This window comes from Camarhynchus parvulus, chromosome 5 (genome assembly GCF_901933205.1).
Source record: "Camarhynchus parvulus chromosome 5, STF_HiC, whole genome shotgun sequence".
NCBI lineage: Eukaryota > Metazoa > Chordata > Aves > Passeriformes > Thraupidae > Camarhynchus > Camarhynchus parvulus.
This window is the reverse complement of record NC_044575.1, coordinates 25,296,229-25,303,246: the sequence shown is the minus strand read 5'-3', so window position 1 is coordinate 25,303,246 and position 7,018 is coordinate 25,296,229.

Here is a 7,018-nt window from a genome sequence, read left to right as displayed (position 1 = left end):
TCACTTTCTTTGCAAGGTAAATGTGCACATCTCAGGTGATGGTTCTTATAGCTACAAGCAGGGCTGATGCAATTTCTTTACAGATATCGCCAATGCTTCCAGCTCCAGCCGTTCCCAAGCTAGTGGGGAGCTGGGTATATCGTATGTGGCTCTGTGCTTGCCTTTTCTTCTAGGATGCCCATCAAATGGATAGGCTTTTTGAATCCACGGTGGTCATTAAAAAAAAAAAGTCTCATTTTAGACATTTTCTGACAGGCCTTACTCAAGATTCAACAAGTTTGAGGGAGGCTTTTTACACCTTTTGCATGTGAAACCTGAAGAGGAAGTTCAGCAGGGAGTGCAATAAATAAGTCTGGAAGGTCCTAGGAGAGGTGAAGAATGCTTGCAAAGTTGTTGGATGTAAAGCTAAATCTCGAGGGGGATACCTAGCTTGACTGCATCCTTTGCCTTTGCAATCCTTGTTTGCAAGTACATAATAAGCCTTGGCAGAATGTCGGGGGACAGCTTTCTGGGCTTTCCGACTTTTGCTTGCTAAATGGTCCTACCACCTTGCACTTCTTTGATAAGTACATTTTATAACACTGTACAGAGCTATTAAATTGTGTAACTCTAATGAATTGCTACTAGGCTGTGGAAGAACAAGTAAAATAACAAATGAGCTTTATATCATACTAGATTATTAATCTGATTTCTTTCCATGGCTTATAAAAGCCAGAAGTACCATCAGATCATGTTGATAGACTTGATAGATGTCAGACTGCTACCTGCCATACAGTTACTGAAATGTCAGTCTTGATGATCTGTTGAGGAATATTACGTGACCAGTCACAGACTTGGTCCAGGTGTCTGAAGCTGAGAACATAACGAGCTCAGCTAGTCTGAAAGTAACAAGGCCTGTAGCCTTGAAGCAGAGATACCGTGCTAAAAACAGCCTGAGAAAGAGAAAGCTTAATTCTGAAAGAAGGTAAACACAGGGGCAGGACTGACATGTACAGAATAACCAATGTGGGGCTTAAGTTACAGAATATGCATTAGCTTATTAATTACTGTATAAAAGTCTGATGCTGTAATCAATAAAGGAGGAAGCTTATTGATCGCTCATATTGAGTGCGTAAGTTCTTCCCCCACCGGACAAATGGCTCGAAACACAATGATCTGTGGCTGACCAAAGTCTGTCTTGAAGAAAAATGATCCCTCTTCTATTATAGATATCAGGAATGGTGAAGTCACCACATTTTGTGGAGCTATGTTGTGGTCAGTGATCATCTTCCAGCAATGGGTATGCACCTTGTTTCCAGCCTCATTTATTTTGGTCAGAGCCCAGATATTAGCACATTACATCTTTTCCTAGTACCTTAAAAGCCATTGCATAACCGCTGTTTCTTTATTAGGATCAATTTTATAAAATAGTTTATGTCACAGCCTTCTTTTTGTCAAACCAGTAGATGCAACCCTTCAAATTCTGATTATAAACCCCCCCTTTATCTGACGTATCCAGCTCTTTCTCTTCTCTTGCACTCACTCCAATTCTTCATTGTCCTTTTATTAAATGCAGACTCCAGTACCCTTCCCATCACTGCTACACACTGAGACATTAACATTGATTTGTTATTCTTATATTCTTACATATAAATTAGTTCCCAGTTTCTATACATAGAATCCAGTTGTCCTCATTTGCTATTAAAGGCTTCTCACCTATTGTTTGTCTTCCATAAGCTGGTTAGTTAGTTTTTTCCACACTCCAGTCTTCCCTTTTGTATGGGGGAGGAAATTAAAACATACATTTGGCAGTTCTTTAATCATAACTCAACTCCTGTGCATTAAATTTTACCATGGCTAATCAGGCCAGTCTATCAAGCAGATCAGATCATTCTTTATGATTTCCCTGTCCTTAGTATTACTCCCTTGATCTTTGTTCTCCCGCAAATCTGGCCAGTCAGGGTGCCTCGTTCACTTCCAAAGCACTCATGAAAATGTTCAATAGAGTTTGAGACTGGTAAACTCTTAAAAATTCCTCAAAAGAAAACTTTTCAGTGTAATTTATCACTGAGGACTACTTCTGAAATCAGTTAGAAAAAATATTCTTTACCTTCCTAATACAGACTTTCTTTTCAGTCTTGGCATTAAAAGATCTTACTATCTTTACACAATAAAGTTTAAAAAATGTGATATACAGGGTAGAACAAAATCTGTTTCTTCATATAGAAAAACACTATTTCCTACTGACTGGCTACCAGAGACAGCTCGGGGCTTACCACAACTGCTCATCACCTTACAGGGAACTCTAGCTAATGCTAACCCCAAAAAACATCTCTTTTCCATGCAGTTACCTTTCTTTGCCATTTTGCTATGCCATGCACATTTCTGGGAGAACATCCTGTAATTACTTTGACAGCCTTGGTGCACGCTGGTCACTTAAAGGCAGCTTCAGTAACCTGCCTTGCAAGATCAATGCATCCGTAGCACATATTTTGGTCTTACAGTGGCACCACCTCTATAACATACTTAAAATAAGAAAATTCAAGAATTTCTGTGTATAGTCCAAATATAAGTAAGACTTTTACAAAGTTTAAAAAAGAAAGAAAAAGGAAAAAAAATAAAAGAAAAAGAAAGGCATAGTTATATCCCTTTATTAATATCAACTTCCACCAGCTTTCCTATCCTTTTTCCCTGTTCTTTTATTTCACAGCTACATGATTCTTAAGCTCTTTACTGTACCATATGGGTAGGCATTCAGTTCACATGCAAGGGAGGTAGGTCTCTTCCTTCTGCCTTCATGCAAAGTGTTTCAGATATAATTTTTTTCTCCAAATATTCCCTGGTGTTTTTATACACACATATATATGGAATTTGATTGGGTGGAACCATCTGCTGTCCAGACAGTAAATTGTACTAGTTAATGACTGTCCTAAGGCCAACTAATTACACATCAACAATCTTTTTTTGGCAAAACACTCCCTTGTGTGGTGGAGCACAGTTTTCAGTGTATAATTGCTTTGTATGCTAAAAGTTATATATATATTATAAACATTAACAAATGCTGTACAAAATGTATGAAGCATAAAAGTAAGGAATGTAAGCAACTTGAAACCAACTCTTCATTTAACACAGGTATTTCTATCAACTACTTCAGGGATGATGGAGCATTTGGCATGCATGACTACTATCCCACATTTTGAGGAATAGCAAGAGAACCCAGAGTGGTAATATATGATAATTTATTTTTAATTAGTCAGGTATTGTGTTCATTATGCCAATGGCAGCCAGGGTAAACAAACCACTGTCACAGTACTACATCCCCCTTGCTACTTTTAAAAATTGGCACAATATTCATATTCTTTCTGTAGTTCTGCAGTATACCAAGAATTAAAATAGCTGAAGCATAGATAGTCAAGAATCCTAGACAATGTTTTAGAAACTAATTGGAAAGAATTATCTCTGTTCTGTCTTATTACATGTTGTTTTACTATGTGATCATTTTCATTATTCATTGATGAAACATGTGTCGCCTTTTTGAACATGGAATACAAGTGTTTTATTATCATTCCTGATTTAGTTGCATAATTAGTAGTTATTTTGCTTTTTATATGAAGTAGTAAGTCCAAACCTTTGATAGAATTTTGCTTTCTCTTCATAAACATTTCCTTTTTATTTGCATATATGAGCTTGGACTTGTAGAAACACAGCAAATAATTAATTTTCCTTTCATGTTGTATCTGTGCAATGTGATCTAACTGAGTAGGTTTTAGTTGTTACATCACATAGGGTCAAAATATCAAACACATGTGAGAGTTAATGCAAGAGCTGTTTAGACAGGTTTCCACATGCTTTAGTAACGTGTGGCTCCCTTGCATTTATTGTGATGGCTATTCAGCAATGTTTGCCACTAAGAATTTGTTCTTCTTTAATCTGTTTTCTTGACCTGACCTAGGAGTCATGCTTGACTTTGATGTCTGTGAGTTTTAGCGCAGTATAATGTTGCAATGGTGATCTAATTTCACATGTAATAGGATGTACTTACAAAGTTGCCTATCTTGATCTCCTGGATAATGTTTCTTTCCTTACGCATTTCTGAAACACTTCCTTAAGATGTTTTGCAATGGTTTCTTTAAAGTCGTTCCATACAGAGCTGTCGACATAGTTTAATCTTTGTGATCAGCCCTTTTGTGAGTAAGTGGCCACACTAGATTCCTGCACAGGTTTGTATTTTATTCAGATGGAGCATGTGGAATGATGGTGAGACTCTTTTGCTTACCAGTCCCAAATTCTCCCATACTTGGCTCCACAGACAACTGGGAAGCCATGTGGAGTCCCCAGGAAATGGCACTGTTTTGTTAATGCCCATGTTAAGTCATGTGTTGTAGCATCACTGAGACCCCATCCCAGGGGCAGCTGGCATGAGGCACGGTGGTAGCTCAGATGGAACAAGGGGCAGCTTTGACTCCCAACAGAGCCTGGGTTTGTTAAGCACTGCTTACATGACCTACCAGGTGCCCTGGAAAGGCTATCATTCCATCTTCCCAGTGACAACATGCTGTATATGGGGCAAGATTGGCTGCCATGCGCATGAGTTCAGATTGCTCAATGGATGAACAGCACGCAAGGGAGATACTGGATGTGAGAGCTTCTGCAACAGCCAGGCCTTTCTCATACAAGGAAGGGGCACAAGGAATTTCAGCACTGCAAGATGAGCTGGAGTGAGTACATCACCTAACTCTGTGCTTCCTTTTCCTCTTCAGCCAGCAAATGGGGTGGGAAATGCCCACAGTGGCTGGCAGCCTTTCCTCCTCTGGGTATGCCTTCCCTAAGGATGTCCTCTTCCCATAGCTTGTGTTTTCTCACCAGGGCTCTCACACTGGGGACATCTGCATCAGATGTGAGCTGTGGTCTATTATCTTTTGTAATATGGAAAATGACAGAAAAATTAGGAATTTCATTATATCAAATCCTGAGGCATTGCCATGTTGAGAAATGCAGTCTCCCAATATGGGCTGAAACACGCTGGCTGGAAAGGCAATGCATTCAGAAAGGTGCTGTGGCCACTTTTACACAGAAGGGATAAAAGAGAGCCTGCTTAACAATGGGGAAGGCTTGGAGGAACTGCCAGAATCAGGACTGAACCTCTCACTGCATTGGGGTTCCCTTGATCTTGCCTGGGACTCTCATACAGTTCTCATGGGAAATGGCATTTTTCTCTCTATAGTCAGGAAATACACTCTGGTAACCAACAGATTTATGCACCAACAAGGTTTTTTTGTAATGTACTTTATCCCTTGGAGCTAACTGCAATGAACACTGGAAATTTAAAGCTGATGTTAGCCTATGATGTCACATATGTTAGACAAGGATAGTAAACTCAAAGGTATACCTCTCCAGCACTTGCTGACTTTATTAAGATAGCAAGAAACCATTAACCCACTGCAGCTGAAAAGGTTTAGAGGCCAGTTATTTCTGGATAAGTTGCTTTAGCAGTCCCAATGTCTTTTAGTGTTTGATGTGATATTGCAGTGATGCTGGCAAGAACTAGAATACTTGATACTTGTGGCAGGGTGTGCCTTACAAATAACGACTAATTTAAGAAATTGATATATAAGCTCCATAATAAAGAGGCATTGCATTTTTGCATATGCACAGGTCTTCTATGAGTCAAATCAGAAGAGAGATTATGTTCTGTGAAAGAATAAACAGACCAAATAATACTGCAAATATGAGGTACTATCAGTATTTGTCCAGGACATTAAGTACTTCTGGGAAAGTTTCTGAAATATTTTCTGAATACACCTTTTTTCTGAGTCTGAGTAAAGTTGGAAGTGAGTAAATGGGGAAGAGCATACAGAGACCTTTTAAAACCAATTTAATATTTTAAGTGAATAGAAGCCTTTTTCTGTTAATTTTACCTTATGGTCCAAATTTTCTCAAGCCATTTCCCTTTTTCTATCCTAATGCCTTCATGGTTTAGTGGTAGACTTAGTGCTGTTAGATTAACAGTTGGTCTCAATGGTCTTAGAGGTCTTTTCCTATATTTGGATTACAGATAAATATGTTTATGTATACCTTTCTCATTATGACATATATATTTATCTTGTTCAAATAGAGACCATATGGGTCACCTGAAGCAGCCATGTGGATCAGGCACAGTTTCACAGTCATTGCCACATTAAAGCCTGATTCTTGCGAGCAATATTCAACATTTCTCTTGTGGGGATTGTTATGATCCGGACTTGAACATTTTTGCTTTTATTCAGATGGGCCACAATGTGATAATACTTTCAATGCCTGAAGCATCATACTGATGCACATTAGCTCCATTTACCTGTATCCCTGAACAGAACATGGATGTTTCTAGTAAAGACAGTAATCAGGAATAAACCAGAAGGGATATCAGTGAAGCTCCCTTTCTTCTATGTTCAGAAAGGTGGTCTGAAAAATCTGAGAGGAACATGTGCTGGAACACCTGATATCCAAAGCCCATGGTATAGGGATGAGAAATAATGAAGAGTCTGTAGGCTGCAGAGAAGCTGTAAAGGATGGGAAAGAGTCTGAAAAGAGCAATCATGAAGAATGATTGACAAAAGTGGAAAGAAAACACAAAATCTATCTAATCTTTTATTTGTCCTTAGCAGTCACTTTAAGAAATCTTTTAATAATTAAATCTGATCCATCCCATGTCTTTGAGCATTAATATTGAATTCCTAACTCAGTTGTAGTGGTAGTTTTAGAATGTGTTTATTGTGGTCTTAGACACCATCAGACTAGTTAGGGAAAAAAATCATTGCAGAAAAAAACCTTAAATGAAAATCGTTTCAAGGCAGAGCAACTTTGGGTGAACTGCATCTCACCACTAGCTCATCAGCTGGCAGACAGATCCCAAAATTGCCGTAAGTGTGTATCTTGGGATGGCCCAGCAAGGTTTCTCTGTTCTTTGAGCTGCAATAAACATATCATTTCACCACTAGGGCTCTGCTTCACAAGTCAGGAGTGCATTTCCTCAGAGAGTTGTTGCAGCCCTCCCGCGGCA